This window comes from Hypanus sabinus, unplaced genomic scaffold (genome assembly GCF_030144855.1).
Source record: "Hypanus sabinus isolate sHypSab1 unplaced genomic scaffold, sHypSab1.hap1 scaffold_312, whole genome shotgun sequence".
NCBI classification, from domain to species: domain Eukaryota; kingdom Metazoa; phylum Chordata; class Chondrichthyes; order Myliobatiformes; family Dasyatidae; genus Hypanus; species Hypanus sabinus.
This window is the reverse complement of record NW_026781224.1, coordinates 204,983-227,248: the sequence shown is the minus strand read 5'-3', so window position 1 is coordinate 227,248 and position 22,266 is coordinate 204,983.

Sequence of the window (22,266 nt, the reverse complement as noted above, 5' to 3'; positions counted from 1 at the left end):
TGGATGCTGCCGGACCTGCTGAGTTCATCCAGCTTGTTTGTCCGTGGTGATGAAAACAGTAATAATCAGACTCATTGGTATAACGAGAAAGCATTGCAGGAAATAATACTCGCTGCCGATATGATGTATGTTGTTCAAGGTGTCAACTCCGATTTCCCACCTTGCAGTCCAGAGCCTCTCGGTTAATGATCGGGTTCTGTGGCATCAAAAGGGGTCGGATTCCCCGGTATAAACCTGACGATCGCCGGCTCTGGGGGAGATTATGACGGAAGCAGTTTGAACATTACCAGACAATTAGAAGTGAACGTACCGGATTCGGATGCACCTTGAACAGTAATAACAGCATTAACTCGGTGGGGCTCCATCTACGAAACCGGAGAAAGAGTTGCCGTTTGCGGCCCTGACTTTACGTCATTGGTCCTCAGTTCCCACCCTCTTTCTGCGTCTTCTCGCTCTGGTTTTTAGGGAAGTCTCGACCAGAAACATCGACTGTTTATTTCTCTCCACAGATCAGGGCTTCCCAACCTGTGGTCAAACGACTTCTCGGTTAAGGGTAGGGGCCCATGACATAAAAAGTAGCATTTTTCATTTCAGTATTTGTATTCACTGGTTGGAATACTTTCTACTAGCCAGAGCTTCAGAAGGTTTCAAGCTTAAAACTCCGCCAACTTTGCACAATATTCAAATTCTATCAAAACAAACCCTCACGAGAAATGAAGCACGGAGACGCAAAAAATTAATACTTCTGATGAATACCACCGAAATGAAACGTGCTCCCCTTAAATGCAAGACCGTGTGCAACTGGCCATTCATATCAGCTGAGCTGCGAGCCATACATACAGTGACCCTGTGTTCACCAACTGTGAGCGGTGACAGTGAGGGCAGGATGCATGTGGATTTTGCGTTGCCCTGCCAAATTATTTCAGCTGATATTGCATCGACGTAAATCAGCGTTCACCATCAGTGCACGGTGTGAAGATGATACACCGACACAGTATGTGTGCTTTCGTCTGTCCTGCAACTTTTGGGTAGTTATTAGAAAACTGCTCCTAATTTCACTGCTCACCAAAAAGGCACACTGCGTTTAAAGGCTGGCTCCAGAACTGACCAGTCCAATTCGTCAACTCCGCATTTGGAAGCGCCTGCTGTCCTCAGCAGGGCGCTTTGAAGACCCGTCGGAAAATCTGTCCTGTCAGCAGCATCTATCATCAAAGACCTCCCCCATCCGGAACACTTTCTCCTATTGCTGATGCCTCCTTGAAGGTGCTACGGGAGGCTTAAGTAGCATTCCAACAGTTTCCACAAATAAGCCGCTGCATAAGCGTAGACAATTTCACTCAAACTGTCTAAACTAATTCCATAACGTGTGGACCCAACTTCAAGGATATCACACCCAAATTTCCTTATAACAGTTCTCAGATTTCCTCTGTCTGTGTATCATTCTGTCTATCCCTCTATCAGTTTATTACACTCTGTCTAACCATCTATATTTTTATGTTATCCTGCTTGCTAGCTGGTTATCAATCTATCTATTGATGGCTAAATCGAGAAGGCAAAGTTTTAATGTGCTTTGAACTAGATACAGAGGAGATATCAAGAGTAGATTTTTTATACACATGCCTGGAATGACTGAGATAAAACAGACATGGAACTGACAAACGTTACCTTATTTCATGCTTTACTGCACCTAGGCTTCCGGCAGAGGAAGTCAAAGTTCATCAAGTTCCGAAACCAAAGCTGTAGATTTCACTTCAGTGATAAAGGACTGGAGTTCCGGGCAGTTGATTGACACTCGTTTTTGAAATCACGTTGGTGCAACCAGGATGTTATAGACCGCAATGAAATATTTGTTATTTATTGGACTGAGCTTAATAAAGGGACTGATCATGTAAAGTGAATGGATGATTGTAAAAAAGAATCTGGTATCTCCAACGTCTTAATGTGGAGGGACTTTATCCGACCACGTCTCTCTGATGCGGTGAACATGAAACAAACGAACTCATCAGGAACAAAAATGTGCCTGTACGATTGGGTGCTGATGATGACACCCGGAAAGAATCGTGCGCACTTTCTTGCTCACGATGGTGACGCCTGAGCTGCCATGTTTCCCCATCATTCTGTGCGCGCTCCTTTGGATGTGTAAAGTGAAAGTCGGGAAACGCGGCGTCGAATTGTACGTTACAAGTGGCCACTGAGTGTAAATTGCATCGTGAAACAACCTAAGTAATAAAACATAAGTTATCCTGCAGAGACACATTACGGAGGAAGGACAGAACAGTTCTGGACAGACAAATTAGTTAGGAAGCACAACAAATATTGTAAGGAACGCCAATGATAAACTTGTTTACATTACAGCTTATTACTTGATATTACTCGATATTACTTGAACAGATATTACTTATCATTTTCCGGAAAAAATCATGTTAGACAACATGCTTAGCTGTGCGCTAACACTGCCTCACCACCTTAACAAATAAATAATGGGACAGAGCACCGCAGACTTTAGCTGCTCCCTGAATTTGGTTTGGGTCACACCGTAAATGAAGGTGTTTGTGCAACAGCTGAAAAGCTGAATCACTGTCCCCGTTTGTTGCGCCCTCCACAGTCGGATATACGTTTCCAGGTCCATGAGGAGGCACCGCAGGAAAATGAAGACCAGTGTGGTTGTCGCCCAGCAGATGAGGAAACTCGCCGACAGGGTGAAGAGCAGAACGATGGACTGTCTGCGGCTCTTCATCTCCGGATCCTGCTGCTTCTCGCTAGTTCTCTGTCCCCGGAGTCCCCTGCGGACTCGGCTGGAGACCAGGATCTGTCTGAATGTTGAGGAACAAAATGAGGAAGAAAGGGAGCAGCGGATTTAACTGACGGTCCACCCAGTAAAACCACTCGAATCCAGGCTGCCGTTGAAGACCCGACTTGGAATAACATTGTTTAAAATAAATCCCTGCAATATCTCTGTACAGGAAGTAATAGGGGATGTTCTTTAAACAGGACGCGACGCATATTGTGCCAATAATCCAGCCCGCAATTCCTGGTGTACAGTACTTTGCCTGAATTTTGGACCAGCAAATGGCCACAAAGCGATCGAAAGTGAACGCTAGAATCAGCCACACGGAACAATCTAAAGACACGTAACACAAGATGTAGTGGACTAAACAGAACGGAAGTGATGGCTGAAGCCAGTGTGCTCCGTACGCTTCAACTATCTGGTAGAACGCAACTTCAATGAGAACCACCATTAGATCGGCCACGGCCATCGCCACCAGATACCGAGTGATCCCTTTGGAGAGACCACACTTTCCTCGGCTGAGTATCACGATCGCCGCCAGGTTAACTGTCGAAAAGAAAAGAAAAGTAGAATTACGACATCTGGATCATCCAATGAAACCGCGTTTCCAAAGGTAATAATTACACCACTGTGTATCTTTTAATAATATTTATAATCTTAAACCAATATAGATGTACGGAGTGATACAGGGAGAAAGCTGACGTCTCCAATTGTACGACAGATCAGCTCTTGATTATAAGTTTGTGAGATATGTTACACTCAGCGAAAACGCGTTTCGTTAGAGTGGCCTTCTGTAGATGTAGCCCAGCCTTTGCAACACTTGAAATACTCGTCTGCACACTCCGCCGGTGTAAGGCGAGTTTATAAAAGTTACACGAACCACGTAATGTGAGAAAGTGCGCATCTGTTGCCCCTGTACCAGTCAGCAGGAACCTATTGAAGTGTGGGTGAAGAGACAGCCGTTCCTCGCTTATTCCGAACCGAAAGTATTCCAAGCCAAGTGATAATGCAGATGCTGTAAATCCAGTGTATTCCAGCCAAAACCCTGGAGGAGCTCAGCATAAACTGCCGACGGCCTTGGAAATCCATCAAATCTACCCTTCTGCCTTTTGCAGGACTTCACAAGCACCAACATATTTCTCTTTTAGAAATGTTGTGTGATCCCCTTGTATCAACTTAAAGATTAACCAAATGTGAGAGCGATCATGAAGGTAACAGTTCTAACTACGGCAATAAGAGAGAGAGGGAGAGAGAGAGAGAGAGAGAGAGAGAGAGAGAGAGAGAGATGTTTAATGTTATTCCGTGAATTTCGAAAGCAGAGAACCATCGTGGAATGACTTTAAATAATTGGCATAAGATGCCGCCACGGCACCCACCTGATACTGGAAACCAGCGTAACCGGGACAAAGTACTGAACGAACTCGGACAGGTAGCTTCTCTTAAAACAGAGAGAGAGTTGACGTTTTCAGCCCAGACCCGTCATCATTGCTTCTCCGCAACCACTCTCCTGTTATAGCTTCGACCACATTCATTCTGATTTTAATGCCTTGTCCCCGCACGAAACGACTGTTTATTTTCTCCATTGATCAGGGATTCCCAAACTGGGGTCGACTGACTTCTGGAATAATGATAAAGGTGTTTGGCATATAAAAAGAAAACGCTTGGGATACCCTTCCACAGTTGCTCCCTGGGCTGAAGAGTTCCCAAATCACTTCGTGTGTCTGTTATTCCGGTTTTCCTGCTTTTGCAGAATCTTTAAGTTTATAGGGGAAACCAACCTGAATGCTTGTGGCAATATTCGAGCTGATCGCGGTAGTTTAAACTTCACAAGATGTTGCGGTAAATCAATATAACTACAAATACAACTATTCATGGATTAAATGGAAGGATAAATGAAGAGTGAGATTTGTAAGTAATATATCACAAACCGATCACCGAAAACAGTTTGATATCGCCACACATGTTCAGCCTACCTGGGACACCGATAACCACAATAACAGGGTAGCATATTTTCATTGCTGTGTCCATGTGACAGTGGTCTTTCTTCGCTTGACTTATACAGAGGTGCTGTAGATATCCGGTTGTAACTCCGTCGATTATTCACAGAATTCCGTATCGATTCAAGAAAAGCCACACGAGAAATGAAGCACGACGAAACTCAATGAAACGTCTCAGATGAATTTCACCGAAATAAAATGTGCTCCCTTCAGTTGCAACAGTTGTGCGATTTTGATGCGCCCTGGTAGTTCATTCTCAAGTGAAGCAAAGAGACAGCAAATTCCATCTTTTATAATAGATTCACTGAGCCGATGATGAAACCAGTTTGCATAACAGCCGGTGTTAATTACCGCTGCTGCGCAACTACTCCAGTTTTCTCTGCCTTCGAGACCTGGAGACCCAGTGCAGATGCACAGTTCGTTCGGCCAGAAACGCAGCATTAATAATAATGATGAAATTTCCGTTCCATTGCTACAGAATGTAGGGTTCTATTCATGTAGAAGTGGTAACATGCCTATTCTCTCATCATGTCAAAATATCAGTCTGAACAGTGCTAGTTCAATTCTGACATGGCGACTCCCTTCGATTAAGGTCCAGATTTCTCAATCTGACAGACACGTTCTATTAATGTGCATCTCCGCTTTGCCATTCATACGTCTCTGCTCCTTGTGAGGTACGCGTGGTGAAGATGTCAGCACTTCAGCGGGTATATGGGGTCATAGAAACATCGAATCAAATATATGTAAATGTGTGTGTGTGTGTGTGTGTGTGTGTGTGTGTGTGTGTGTGTGTATGTGTGTGTGTGTGTGTGTGTGTGTGTGTGTGTGTGTGTGTGTGTGTGTGTGTGTGTGTGTGTGTGTGTGTGTGTGCGTGTGTGTGTGTTTGCCGGATGTGGAAACGAATTCTACAGATTTGCAAGTCTCTGGCTACAGAAATTCGTCCCCATCTATGTTCTGAAGGGACTCCCTCTATACTGAAGCTGTGTCCACTGGTGACTCTTCCACAATCGAAAACATTCTCTTCATATCACCGTCAAGTCACTTCATAATTCCATAGGCTTCTTTCTTCTGCATTCCTGTGAATCAATATACAAATATCACACGCTATTCATGTGATGAACAAATTAATCCTGAAATCCTTTACTTGAATCTCTTTTGAAACCTCTCCATTTTCAGCACATCATTCCCATGATAAAGTTCCCACAACTGCTCACATTACTCCTAGTGAGTAATCACTGGTGTTTGAAAAGCAGCAACATTGCACTTTGTTTTTATATTCTCGTCCATTTGAAATGAATACCAACATTGTGTTTGCTTCACTCACCACAGGTTTAAACTGAAAATTACTCTTTGGGGAATCTTGTACAAGAACAAGTAAGTTCCTCTGCGCCACCGTTTTGCGGATTTCGGTGAATTAGACATTAGTACACACCTTCATTTCTTGTATTAATCAGCATGACCACACACTTGCAGGCAAAATATTCCATGTTCCACCTATTTTTCTATTCTCGTAAACTGTCTAAGTCCTTCTGTAGTCTCTGCACTTCCTCAAAGCTACCTGTCTCCTCTCCATCTGCCTATTATCTACAAAGATTTCACCAAAACCATCAATTCTATTAACCTATACATCTTTTGAAATCTTAAAAAAATCTAAAGAAATCTTTTTTAAAAAAAACGTGGAACACCACCAGTCACTGGCTACCAATGAGAAAGTCTCCATTTATTCACAATCTCAATCTTCTTCCATTCAGACACAATTTTATTCATGCTCGAAGTTTTCCTGTAATACCATGGGCTCGTCACGTGTTAATCCTCTTACCCTGTACTCCTTGTCACAGACCTTCTGAAACTCCTGGAACACAACTTCAGCTGCTTCTCCTTTGTCAATCCTGCTTGTTATATCTTAAACGATTTACAACAGATTTGTGAGTCATGGCTTTACCTTGAGGAAGCCATGCTGACTGCGGCCTATTTAATTTAGTGCCTCCTTATACCCGAAGTCTCCATTCTTGATAATCGATTGGTATATTTTTCCAATCTCTGCCCTTACACTAACTGGGCTATAGTTTCCTTCCTTATGCCACTCTTACTTCGTGTAGAGTGGGATTTGCAATTTTCACGTATTTCGGAAACATATCAGATTCTAGAGATTCTAGCTGATTACTCCACGTTCTCTTCAGTCACCTCTTTCTGAAAACTGGATGGCAGAGAATTTGATCCAGGTGACTTATCCACTTTCAGACTTTACCGTTTACCTGGAGCCCTCTCTTGAAGGTATAACTTCAGAATCCTCATCACCCGCGACACATGGAATGTCCACCATCCTTTTCATGTCTTCCACAGTGAAGACTAAGGAAAATACATATTCAATTCTTCCACCATTTCCCTTCCCCCATTAATACCTCCCCAGCATGGTTATACAGCGGTCAGATATTCCATTTCGCCTCTTATTTACACTGGATGTATCCGAAGAAACATTTCATCTGTCTTTGAACAGCGTAAAAGAGATTACTCTCGTAGTCAATCTTTACCTTCTGAATTTTATTTTTAAATTTCACTTTTCCTGTTTTTCAAAGCATTCAATGCTTAACGAGCTATTCATTTTGCTCCATTATATGGCCTCCCATTACGATCTCTCTTAACCCCCTCCTTCAGCATTCTCCACATAACCTTTGACGCCCTTATCAATCAACTGCAACTTATAAAAAAAATCCAATAACTGCTTCCAGCAGTTTGTGACAGGGAATAACGCATATTCAACGCCTTCTGCTAAAGGTCGTCTCGTCATGAACTCTGTTCTAAAGCGACGTTTCTCTTTTCCAAGTCTGCGCCCATTGACCCATGACCCTTCTGAGTACGGTAAATAACATCTTCACTTCCATGATACCAGTCAATTTTCCCACAGCTTTCAAAGCACCTCCTGGATTCTTCAAAACTGCAGCCAATTGAACTTAGCCACCTACCTATTAAACATTCCATGCAGCATAAACCAGTCGCTGTCAGGATCATTCACGCCAATCTCAAGGTTATTTTTGAAGTCAGCCACGGGGATTCACAAGTCGCTCTGCAACTCTGTTACTTGAATCTCACCGTTCAGAAAATAATCCACGCATTTCATTCCGTCTATCGAATAGCATGGTCATACGTTTTCCTACGTTGCACTCCATCTCCATCTCCCTGCCCATTCTCCTAACCGCTGGAAGTCCTACCTGCACCTACCCACATCGGATAATTTGCAATTCTGGTCATAAGAGAACCAATTCTTAGCGTTGGTTACTTCTGGAAAGCTAACTGGAAATGATAAACGTTTGTGACAAAAGGCATTTCAGAACAACACGCTGTCGAGTTCAATAAATAACATATTGTTATTATATTTTATCTACATCCGACCATGACTTCTTTATTTCCCAGTAACGACGGATTTCATCTGTCAAAGCTGATCGTGTTTTTTTTTTGGGGGGGGAGTGAATTACAGCAAGCGGCAACGGAGCATTTCAGAAATGAGATAAATGAGATGCAAATACAAATCGCAAACAACCAGAATATCCTAATTTCCACAGATCAATATTGTCATCCAGGTAACACTACCAACTTCCACAGATACATGACAATTTGTACGGTCAGCGTCACGATCGCAATCCCCGTCATTTTTCACAAGATCAACAACGAGCCAACACGGAAAAGTACTGCATGCCTTGGACTCAGATGTGTATCTTTGTATTTTATCCTCATAAAGTTGAGTTAGGAATCGCCCCTGTCAGCAGCCCCCATGTCAATTGGCAGCCGGTATGTCAGTCTGCATCCACACCGTGCCCGTATGCACATTTAATATTCTATGGGTGAAGCGGAAACGCAGAATATATTTAAAGAATATCTCAGCTTAAACTCTATAGAATTAGCTATTTGTAGCACCGGAGTCAGCGGAAATGCGAAGTCCCACAGCACTTAGAACGAAGCTTCGATCCGCGATGGAACGGAGAGAACGTTTACTACAAGTTCCTCTTCCTCAAACCCTGAGATGTCCAAAATTAAAAGGTCAAAGTAAATTCATCGTCAGAGTGCGCGGATGTCACAACAAGCAAGTGAAGTATACATAAGTAAGTGAATGGATATACATAAATAGGTAAATAGATTTTACTCTGCAAACTACTTTTTTTCTTCATCTGTAAATAGCTTGTTTGTCTGATTTTCATTGTGTGTAATATTCCGTTGATTTTTTTTAGTGTGTTTCCTTTTATCTACTGTTAATACCCATACGAAAATAAATCTACGTATATTATATGGTGACATATGACGAATGTGTGCAGTTAATTACTAAAGATGGCTGTGGAGGCCAGGTCTTTCGACAAATGTATTGCATGCTTTATAAGTTCATGATATTAAGGCCCATTAAACCAAATGATCATAAGACATACCAGGAAAATTAAGTCATTTTGCCCAGCGTGTCTGCCCCGCTATTCCATCATGGCTATAGTGGAGTGATAATTACAATCTTCCAGTCCTCCGGGACCATGCAATAATCAAGTGATTCTTGGAAGATCAAGACCAATGCATCCGTTATCTCTTCAGCCAACTCACTCAGGAGTTTGGGATGTAGTCTATCTGGTCCAGGTGAGTTGACCTCCTTAATACCTTTCAGTCTGCCTTGCAGGTTTTTCCCTTTTAATAGCAATGGCGCTGACGCCTGTTTCCTGCCACTCACGGATCTCCGGTACGCTGCTGGTCTCGTCCACAGAGAAGACCGAAGGAAAATACCCGTTAGGTTTATCTGCCATTTCTTTGCCTCCCATTACTACCTCAGCAGCATCATTTTCCAATGGTAAAATATAAACTCTCTCCTCCATTCTTCCCTTTTCATAACTGATAAAGAACTTCCAGTACCTTTTTTTATATTATAGCTTATATCCTCATATTCCATCTTTCCACCTCTAATAGCTGTTTTTGTTGCCTTTTATTAGAGCCTGCACTGTTCTGAGCACTATGTGCAGTCCTGGGTAGGTCTGTAGTGTAGTGTAGATCTTTTTCTGTGTTGTTATTTTTTTTCGTAGTTCTGCCTAGTTTTTGTAGTGTCATGTAACACCATGGTCCTGAAAACAACGTTGTCTCATTGTTACTATGTACCGTATCGACAGTTATGGTCGAAATGACAAGAAACGTGATTTGATTTGACTTGACGAGACTTGATTTTAAAAGTGTCCGAATCTTCCAACTGCCCATCCACTTTCAATTACCTTATATAGCCGTTCCTTGTTTTTATCAATGCAGTCCTTAGCTTCCCTTGTCAGCCACGGTTGCGTCGGACGTGAAATGTTTTGGGGCGAAGACCGGAGTGTGATTTTAAGAGAAGTAATAAATCAGCGATAGTGGAATGCCGGAGCAGACTCAACGGGCCAAAGGCTTAAATTTGTTCCTATAACTTAAAATCCTATGCTCAAATGTAATTGTGTAATGTTCACTCTTCGCTCCCTTTAAATGGATGAATCAACATTTTACAATAAACCAGACGGGACATTTTCACGTTTTTTAATGTTTTATACACTTACAATTTCTGCTGATGAAATCAAAGTTCATCGTTTTTCGGAACTGAAGCTGAGATTTATTTTTAATCGATAAACGGCAGGAATGACTGACTCTGGATTGAGACCTGTTACTTGAATCACGCAGGCGCAGCCGTGAATTTATAGATGACGGTCAAATATTCTTTACTTTTCTATTGAGCTGAAGAAGGGGATGACTAAAATTACTGAATCGATTATTGTTAAAGATTCATCTGGTGTCACTTGAGTCTTTCAAAGGAGGACGTTTATCCGCCCAGTGTAGTGACCATGAATTGAATCGTTTGATCAGCAGAAGCTCCGTCTTCTTGCTGTCCCTGTGTTAGAATCGTTCGTTCTGTGCTTCTGACGGTGGAGATGCCTGAACTGTGGAGTCCCTCCAGTGTGTTGGGTTGTGTTAATTTGGGTTTGCACAACGAATGCCAGAATTTCGTGTTCTTAACTAGGTCGCTAGTTACATTGTGCTGTAGAATCGCAGAAGGCGTTAGTGCAGTTTGAATAAGGAATGATAGCTGCATCGTGCAAACAATTAGCAGTACCCAATGTCCTCTTACGACGCGCAGAAGCGGGACCAGGTGCAGCAGGTCCACGTCAGTGTTCAATGTACTGGGCGTTCAAACACGTTCTGTTGCACACCATTGTTGGTCACGTGGTTAACCGCCCTCCAGTAACCTTGAAGAAGTCTGATCACTCTCCTCCGACCTGTCTCATTAAAAAATCACATACGCATTCGGAACTGCCGCGCACTGGACTTTTTTATTTCTGTTTTTTTCTAACTATTTTCTGTGATCAGTAAAGCATATTCCGCGTCAGACCCCATCAAAGTATTTTGGATACATAAAACCACTCCTTCTGGGATCGACAGTCATTACGTTAGACACTAAGATCATTGTGCATTCTTGGTTGAATGTCATACTGATCACAATTCTTCCCAATTCTTAAATTTGGACTGATTTCTGCAAAACTCTGATCCCCTTGATCATGTCTGCCTGCTTGAATGTACTCAGGTGCTGTCCAATTATTAACTGAATGGATATTTGCGTGCACGAGCAGGTGTACTAGAGTGGCCTCAGAGTGTACGCTGCATCGTGAAAACAGTAACTAATCAATTCCAGTTATCCCGGAAGGAAATTGATTTTCTTCTTTATTTCAGGAAGGGAGGGCAGAACAGTTACCGACATCATCCAGCGAGCACAGCAAACATTTCTAAAGAACACTAGTTATAAACGTGCTTCCAAGTCTGCTGTCGCGTCACCTCCAGAGCTATTGTACTTTCATCATGGTGAACTGCACGATAAACAGTGTCTTCCCAAGCTAACAATCATATGAACGGGAGAGAGCATCACAATCTTCAACTGCTCCCTGAATCTCCTCTGGGTCACGCCGTAAATGAAGGTGTTTGTGCAGCAGCTGAAAAGCTGAATCACTGACCCCGCCTGCTGCGATCGGAAAAGCCGGATGGACGTTTCCAGGTCCGTGTAGAGGCAGCGCAGGAAAATGAAGACCAGGGTGCTGGTCGCCCAGCAGATGAGGAAACTCGCCGACAAGGTGAAGAGCAGAACGATGGACTGTCTGCGGCTCTTCATCTCTGGATCCTGTTGTTTCTCTCCATTTCTATGTCCCCGGAGACCTCTGCGGGCTCGGCTGGAGACCAGGATCTGTCGGACGGTCAGAACGTTAAGGAACAAAATGAGGAAGAAAGGGAGCAGCGGGTTCAGCAGACGGTCCACCCAGTAAAACCACTCAAACTCTGTCAACATGTGAAGTCCCCCTTTGGAATAGCACGTCCACCATTTCCCCTTCCAGAGAGTAATTCCATCTTCCCGATGCAAGAAGTAATAAGGGACGTTCTTTACACAGAAAGCCACGCATATTGCGCAAATAACCAGACTTGCAATTTTTGGAGTGCAGTATTTTATCTGCATCTTCGGCCAGCAAATAGCCACAAAGCGGTCGAAAGTGAACGCCACAGTCAGCCACACGGAACAATCTAAAGCAACGTAACAGAAAACGTAGTGGACGAAACAGAACGGAGGGGGAAGCAACAGCCAGTACGCTCGGTACGCATCATCGATCTGGAAGAACACGACTTCGATGATCACCACCGCAAGATCGGCCACGGCCATCGCCACCAGATACCGAGTGATCCCTTTGGAGAGACCACACCTTCCTCGGCTGAGTATCACGATCGCCACCAGGTTAACTGGCGAAAAGAAAAAGAAATGTAGGATTATTAATATCATTAACATACACTCAAACCACGTTTCCAAAGAGCATGGTGTGCTAATATTCATAATCCAAACCACTGTAGGCATATGAAGACATGCAGGGAAAGAGTAGCCTTCCGAAATTTCACAACAGACCCGGTCTTGATACAAATTACTGGTGTAGACATGTTGCGTAAACTCGAGAACTGCCCCACACGGAACGCTCTATTAGATTGTGTCGTGAAACTTGACATGGCCGTCTGCTGATGCAGCAGATCCTCTTCAACGTCCGACCTTCGGAGATGCTCCTCCGCACACCACTGTGGTAACGCGTGGCTCGCTGAGTTACTGCCGCCACTCTGACAGCTTGATCCAACTTCAATCCACCCTACCTTTCTCGTCAACAATGCGCTTTCGCCCTGTCAGCTGCCTCTGGCTGGCTTCCTTTCACCTTCTCACACCATTCTGTGTCAACTCCCGAGAGTGTAGACAGTGCTTTGAGTGAAATTCGCGAAAAGGTCAGCAGATTCTGAGTAACGCTTAACAGCACATCTGGTACCAGCAAACACCCTACATTCAAAGACATTTAAATCTCATTTCTTGCCCAGTCATGTTTGGCCTGAGGAACAACTCAACTCCTTGATCATGTCTGCGTGCTTTTATGGATTAACCTGCTGCCACATGATTGGTTAATTAGATACTTGTATTTACATGTAAATGTACAGATGGACCTAATAAAATGGCCACAGGGAAATAGAATCGCGGAAGATCGATGAAACATCTGTCGATAGTGGCCTGTGCAATGCACTGAAATCTATGTATCTAACATAATTGAAATACAAAATAAAATAGATGGTTTAGTTTATGACAATTGAGGAGGCAACCATACGGAGAGAGAAAGGAAACATTATTAACCTTTTTACGTTTAGGTGTGAAAGTGAATTCTCCAGAGCGGCATGACTATCGTTATCTCAGACTTTGAAAGACGCTGCCGTGAGCAGAAATAGTTTCCCGTTACGTTTCACTGCGTGATTAGGAACATGGAACACAGAAAGCTCCTGCAAAGCAAATACCTCTACATTTGTAATGGTTTTGCCTAAGAAAGCCAATTATTTATTCCTGCACAACGTTCAAGTTCCTCCATTTTCTTCCCAACAAGATATAGATCAGTAACAAGGGATGTGAGCAAAATCGCACCCGTTGTCCCCGTACCATGTCCAGTCAGAGGAATAAACGTCCGACGGTTTTGGACGAGGAAATCCATCAACTTAACCCTTCTTCCTGATGCAGGTTTCCACAAGCGCCAACAGAGTCGACGCTGAATTGTTTATTTAGATTAGGGACAGGTCGGGATTGAAAGGTGTCAAAAATGCATATTATCAGCCGCATTGGTATATCACGAGACTAAAAATCGCAAAAGATATAATACAGAAATAAATGTTGTTCAATGTATCCACTTGAAGCTCCCAACCTGACCGAGGGGTCCACTGAGCCCTCGGTTAATGTTAGGAGTCCGTAAACATTCAAAAATGTGTGAAGATCGCCAACTTGGAGAGCTATTATGAAGGAAATACTTACAACAATGGCAACAGCAATAAGAGAACGGACTGTATTAAGTTACTCCGTGGATTTCGAAAGCGTAGAACCGTCGTTGACAGAGTTAAAACAATTATCAAAAAATGCCGGTTTCGCACGCACACAAATCTGAAAACGAGAGTAACGGCGCCAAAAGCACGGGAGGACCTCGGTCAGGCAGCATCTCTAAGAAGCAATAAAGAGTTCATGTTTCCTCAATGTTTCCTGAGAACATCATCGGGGCCTGTCTTCCCGCCATCACGGACATTTGCACTACACGCTGCATCCGCAAAGGAAACAGAATTGTGAAGGACTCCACGCACCCCTCATACAAACTCTTCTCCCTTCTGCCGTCTGGGAAAAGGCTCTGAAGCATTCGGGCTCTCACGACCAGACTGTGTAACAGTTTCTTCCCCCAAGCTATCAGACTCCTCAATACCCGAAGCCTGGACTGACAACTTGCCCTATTGTCCTGTTTATTATTAATTGTAATGCCTGCACTGTTCTTGTGCACTTTATGCAGTCCTGTGTAGGTCTATAGTCTAGTGTAGCTTTCTCTGTACTATTATTTTTATATGTAGTACAGTCTATTTTTTGCACTGTATCATGTAACATCATTGTCCTGAAAAACGTTGTCCCATTTTTACTACGCACTGTACCAGCAGTTATGGTCGAAATTACAATAAAAGTGACTTGACTTGACTTGACTCAATCATTGCCCTCGCCGCCAACCCTTTATTATCTCTTTTCCTTTAATCCAGTCTGGCTCGGAAGAAATCTCCCGCGAGAAACTTGGACAGATTTCATTTATTTGCAAGATCAGGCTTCCCAGCTCGACTTCACTGACTTCTCCATTAATGGAAGGGGTCTATGACATTAAAAACAAGTTTCGAAACCTTTGCCAAAGATACTGCCTGACCGGCTGTATTCCTTATTTAGTTATTGTGCGTGTAATTCTCGCTTTCTATCGTTTGCGGAATCTCTCAAGTTTATAAAGGAAACCGACCTGAATGTCCGTGCAATCGTCGAGTTGTTCGCGAGAGTTTAAGCTTGAAACCATCTTGCACACATCATGCTTCACGTTTAGCGAACGGATGTGAATGTAATTCTATATATTGCAAAACCGTGAAATCACCAGCACATATTACACCTGGGAAAAGGGATTTTATCCAGTAGTGGATTAAATAGGGCAAACGCCGAGTGAGATGCATATAGAATATATTACAATCCGAACAACAATAGCATTTTCATATTGTCGCGCATGGAAACCTTACCTGGGACACCGATGGCTGCAATGACAGGGTAACATATTTTCCTTGCTCGATCCATGCAATATTTGTATTGCGCAGCTCGTATACTTGTTGCTATCCGGGGTGCAAGAGATATTCGGCTTCTCACTCCGCCAATTAATCACAATATTTCGAACCGATTAAAATAAACCCACGAAGACGCACAATGTACTTTCACTGACGAATCCCACCGAAATAAAACGTGCGCCCTTCACTTGCAACAGTTCTGTGGTTTCGGTGCGCCTTCTAGGTTCAGTCTCAAGCGCGGCAAAGCGACTGAAAGGTCCACCTTTTATAGCACATTCAGTTAGCCGATGATGAAAACAGCTTTCATACCAATTGGTGTAAATTAACGTTACCTCACCACTAAACCACGATTGTTTGTCTTGCGAGACATGATTCCCCAGCGAGTGGAGAAGACACATTGGTTCTTGCAGAAATCCAGCAGGAATGCTAATGATTGCGTGATCGCTCCAATGCTTCAGAATTTAGATCTTCATTCCAGTTGAAGCCCTGACAAGCCTATTCTCTCATAATTACAATATATCTAGTGGTGTCCCTCAAGGGTCATTATTAGGGTCGCTACTATTCAACTTGTTAGTGAATAATTTTGACAGTAGATTTGATGGCATCCTGGCAACGCTTGGAAATGATGAGATGTTAGGTGGAGAGGCTGGTAATACGCAGGACCTAGACCAATAGGAAGGATGGGTATAAAGCAATGGGGCAGATGGAATACAGTGCTGGAGAATGTACGATTTTGCATTTCAGGAACAACAGTGAAGGCTATCAGCAGTACTCGCAGTGAGGGGAGAAGGCAGAGCGGTGGAGATTAAAGAAAAATCTGTCGTGGTCATTGTGAAGAGCGGAGGTGAAAAGAGGAGCAATTGTCTTTCTCCGACTGAAGTCTAGCTGCAATGAAACAAAAACGCGCGCACACATGATTTAATGTGGTTCAGATTGCTTCAGTCTTTCGTCAACAAGAAACACTCCATATGTCTATAAGATAATTGCATCAGAGAGAAAATAGTGTAGTGGTCATTTATTTACTCCGTATTAGGATATTGCATTTTATTCCAATTAGCGAACACGTAACTGGAGGAGCAGTAATTTCTTACCGTTGTGTAGCCATACACGCAGCTATCCCTAAATGTCAAAATGACAATAATCCAGGTAGTAGATACAATTGGCCCATTCATAACAAATGTCATGGGTTTGTGAATAGTTGAAACAACGTTATGAACATAGAGTATAACACCACGGTACAGACCGTCAATTTTTCGATCATCCATGTACCTATGTGAGAGTTCTCTTGAATGTCCCTAATGTACCAGACTCCACCACCAATCTGGCAGGTGGACCACACCGACCACTACGTGGATCCAATGTGCAGGGTTGCTGTTAAATCTTGGAGAGAATAATATCTAGTACTCAAGAGAAATCTACCTATGTATATAAACTCATAGCGAATTTTGTCCACCGCGTCCATTGGGTTTTATAATCAGCCAATAAACTGGTTCGAAGGTGAGCAGTGACTCAAGGCGATAACCGCGACTGGGCAGAACCAGATTCGAGTTGTGACTCCTTCCTAGAGCAGATGGAGTTTTTACGAGGAGCGTGATCATTGTCACCATGAGGTGAAGTAGTAATTTGGGATCGGAAACATGTTAAGAATCTTTTCTCGATGAGATCCTGTACAGTTCAATGCAAGCGCTTAGGGGGCAGGATGAGGAGGTTTGTGCGAATGATGTTGACGTCCTCCTTTATGAGGGTGTCGTGATTCAACCATTGCCCAGGGTGTGATCAGTTATACTCGGGGAACATGACATTGAGGTTCCTGAGTTCGGCAGAATCGGTATAGGGAACTCAGCACAATGAAGCTCCTGAAACTACGATGGGCAAGATTTTTCCGTTTTGGTCAGTATACTTATCACCGTGGTACTTTCAGCAGATCAATGTTGGACATGAACACGTAGGAGCAGAAGTGGTCTATTCGGCCCATCGTGACTGATCCGGCACTTCATCCAGCAGACTTTTTTTCCCTATCAATCCCAGTTTTCTGCCATCCCCCCCCCAGAACATTTGACACCCTTACTGATGAAGAACTTATCGATCTTTGCTTTAACTGTAGCCAAAGCCTGGCTGATAATATCTAGAACAGGAACTCCTGAAACAATTTCACCTGATCTGGTCTATACGCTTGGTCTCCAACTCTAATCTGGATACAGCCTGTCTTCAGAAACTTGAAAACGTGAGGTGAGGTCTCGAGAGACAGCAGCTAAGAAAGATAGTTCCTCAGTGCAAATAGTGAAAATGGTGCAATCTATTCATATTATTTCCGATTAACACAATAAAGCCATCAGGCAGCGGATAAATATTAGTCCATTTGGCCCATCTAGTCTGTTCCGCCACTTAATTATGGCTGCTCTTTTTTTCTCCTCCTCAAGACCATTCTCCGGCTTTCTCTCCATTACACCTGACTTTCTGTCTAATCGAGAACCTATCAATCTCTGCCTTAAATACACTCAGCCACATGTAGACCACAGCTGCCTGTGGTAACAAATTCCACAAGTTCACTATCCAGTGGCTAAAGAAATGCCTCCGCATCTCTGTTTTAAAAGGACTCTGCTTTATCCCGAGCTGTAGCCTCTTGTCGTAGACTCTATGAGCACAGCGAACATCCTGTCCTTATCTACTAGTCTAGCCCTTTCAGCATTCTAAAAGTTGCAATGAAATTCCTTCTTATCCTTCTGAATTCCATCGAGTACAGACACAGAACCCCCAAACGTTCGTCTAGGAACAGTTTAATTTCCGGAATCATCGTTGTGAACTTTACCTTGGCCCTTTTCAGTACTAATATATCTTTTCATAGATGATTACACCAAAAATATTCACAACTGTCTCAGTGAGGCCCCACCAGTGTTTTCTAAATCCTCAACATCACACCCCTGCTCTTCTGTTCAAAACCTCTTAAAATTAGTGCAAACATTTCATTTGCATTCATCCCCACCGACTGAATCTGCAAGTTAACCTTTAAAGTGTTCTGCACAAGAACTCCCAATTCCCAGGTCACATTTTTGGTATTTTTCACCTCAGGAATTCCAACAGGCATAACTTTCTCTCGAGGATACCATGCTGACTTCGCCCTGTCTTATTTTGTGTCACTACGTACACCATAAGCTTATCCATAACAATTATCTCCAACATTCTTCTAACCACTGAGGTCAGTCTAACTGGTCTATATACTTCTCCCCGCTGTCTTCAGCCTTTCTTAAAGAGTTGGAGAGACATTTGTAATTGTCCATTCCTCTGGTTCCATGACAATGATTTTTAGAAGATTATTGCTAATGCCTCCATAATCTCCAGCGCTACCTTTTTCAGAACCCTGGGGTGCAGTTCATCTGTTCCGTTGGCTTTTGTATCATTTGATCTTGCAGCTTCTCGTTGTAATAGTAACTGCTCTCCCTTCTTTTCCTTCACACAGAATATCATCTGGCACACAGCTTGTGTTCTCCACAGAGAGCTCTAAATTACCTATTTCGTTCGGCAGCCATTTGCTGGTCCCCCCCCCCCCTATTATTCCTCTCCCCCATTTTCCAGATGTCCTTTATCCACTCTCAATTCTCTTTCATTTTTCACCTACTTGGAAATGTTTTCAGTATTCACTTTGATATTGTTCGCTAGCTTGCTTTCATGTTTCATCTTGTCACTTCGAATATTACTTTTACTTACCCTTTGTAGATTTTTTAAATGCCTCCCAACCCTCTGTCTTCCTGCTGATTATCGTTTTGGTATATGCCTTCTCCTTTGCTTTCACAATAGCTCTGACTGCTCTTGCCATTCACCGTTGTATTATTTTGACTTTTGACTATCCCTTCACTCGTGGAACACATATATCCTGCAGCTACCTCATTTAACCAGCAACTCACGGCATTACTGCTCTGCTATCATCTATGTCAACAGCCTTTTCCAATTTACTTTGGCCAACTCCTCTCTCATACCACTGTAATTTCCTTTAATGCACTGACATACCGCTACGTCAGACTGTACGTTCTCTCTAACAAATATCAAATTGCAAACAATCATGTTTTAAGGTCATTTCCCTGAAGCTCCCTTATTGCCTTCTGTTAATTACACAACAGCCAGTCCAGTATAGTTGATTTCTGAGTAGGCTCAATCACGGACTGCTGTAAAAAGCCACCTCATAGGTTTTCAAAAGCGCACTCCCTTCGGATCTATTACCGGCCTCACTGCGGCGGGATCTCAGATATGGTCGCAACTGATTTGTTTCTTATAAGCGAAGGTTTCTGAGAACAGATGCCGTCCTGAAGACAGAACATCCTGAATTTGAGGCGTATTAAATCATCCAAGATGCATGGGGGAGATCAACGGGCCTACTTCTGCCCTTGTGACCCGTTGTCTAAACGCTGACGACCAACTGAGTCCTTTTATTAGCCAATGGCATTAGTTATCCTGTCTTCCATCAACTCCCCACCGCACCCCAACAGGCTCACATTGAGTACTAATCGAGTGATAAGTTGAAAAATGTAATCAAATAGAATCATCGTCTCGTTCCGCAATTCATAGTGTTACGTGCCCGTGAGACATGACAGTGGTACCCTTGTCACGTGACTGGGGTTGAAGCTATACTGGACTTAAGGTAGTGGTCTTGTGATGGTGGAGTGACGTCATTTTCCCGCCAGTAGAGATCATGTGACAGTTTTTTTTAACAGGTTATAAAAGGAGTATCCCACCCTGTGAGGAGAGGCAGTTCGTGGCTGAATTTGCCATTTTGACTCCATGCCACTGTGTACTCTAATATTATGACGCAGTTTGGTTGAAATATGGAGCATCGTCTCGTTCCGCAGTTCATGGTGTTAGGAACGCAGCGCCAATAGAAGCGCCAGCGCAACGTAATTAATGTCAGCAGACACGGGGCTAACAAAGACGAGGAATCGGAGCGATTTGTTCCAACAAACCAGCGATCATTCCGTGACCCGAAACAGGTTCTGAATTGGGGATATGGGGCTCGAGGCATCAAATGATGAAGTTGTATTGCGGTCAATGACTGTCAAATGAACAGATACTGAGAGAGGATGTGTTCATTTACCGAACGACCTAGCAACGGAGCAGCGGAGTCAGAGCCTGGAGGCTCCGTAGAAGGTTGGGTACGCAGCAAAATATAACTTGCAGTGATATTGCTCGGATAATACTCGGTCGGTTAACAATGACATGGAATTGTTTAAAAGGCTTTAGACATTATTGTTCGGATGTGGAAGATAAACTACATGAACAGGAATCTCTTAATTACTTCATCTCTCTTTCCACAGACTCGACGAATGTCCTGAGCATGCGCATCGGCTCGAGGCATCCCGGCCTGCTCCCTGGTTGTGTCGAGCAGTCCATGTTTGATGCCTTTCCGATTATACTCCGGAACTCACAGTTCTAAGCCAACAATTGGAGTATGTTTCTTGGTGCGTTACCGGGCGATATCAGTGAACCACTTTGTTTAATGTAACATGTGTTTGTCCGATACGTGGGGACATACTGAGCTGGTCTGACTCTCGGACTGCCATGCAACATTCCCGATGACTGTAAATTCCTGGGTGCCCAACTTCTTCTCCCGACCATGCAGGGAAATTGCATGCCACCTCACCCGAATCCTGGCCTACGGAGCGCATTAAGTTAAGATTCATCCTTGGAGTATTATGCAGTTTTGGTCATCGAGTTACAGGAAGGAGATTAATAAAGTTGAAAGCGTGCACAGAAGGTTTACAAGGATGTTGCCGGGACATGAGAATGTGAGTTATAGAGAGAGGTTGAATAGGTTATGGGTTTATTGCCTAGAGCGTAGAAGAATGAGGGGAGACTTGATAGAGGTATAAAAAAATATGATGGGTATAGATACAGTGAATGCAAGCAGTCTTTTTCCACTGAGGCTAGGGGAGAGAAAAACAGAAGATACCTGTTAAGGATGAATGAGGAAAAATTTAAAGAAAACATTAGAGGTGGCTTCTTCATACAGAGAGTGGTGGGAGTGTGGAATGTGTTCCGGAACATACAAACCTTCCCACCGAAACAAAGTGACGACACTCGAAGAAGATTATGCCAATAAGGTAAATTTAAATACTTTGGAGAACTGCAGAAAGAATTATGTTTTCGAAGGTAATATAGATGGTATAGAATCCCAGATTTATTTTAACTGGTTGAAAATCTCTTCTTTGATCTGCTTTTAGCACGCATGTACCAAAGTAAGTGGTTACTGATGCTTCGAATTTGGCGGGAAACTTTTGCCCATTATCTATCAAAGGATACACTGGCTTTGGAGTCTGTTGGAGTGACGTTGAATGACAAGTTGGGGATGGGGCGGTGATGGCCTCATTGCACCCTGTCGAATGCCTACAATAAAACAGCCGTCACTTGATTCCAGGCTTCCGGCATATGAAGTCACAATTCATGGTATTTCGGAACCGAAGCTGGGGACTTCAGTTTAATCATAAAGAACAGGATAGAGTAACATAACCATATATGGCTAACACGAGAAGGCACAGTTTAAAGCTGCTTTGAATGTGTATAGAGGAGATGTGAAGGGTGAGTTTTTTTTTTACATAGGGAGTGGTGAGTGCATGGAATGGGCTACCAGCGACGGTGGTGGAGGCGGATACGATAGAGTCTGTACAGGAAGCTTGAAAAAATTGAGGGCAATTTCCAAAGTGAGTACATGCTCGGCACAGCATTGTGGGCCGAACGGCCTGCATTGCGCTATCGGCTTTCAATGTGCCTATGTTTAGGAGTTCCAGACAACTGATTGGCATCAGCACTTGGAATCAGACCGACGCAAGCTGAATGTTATAA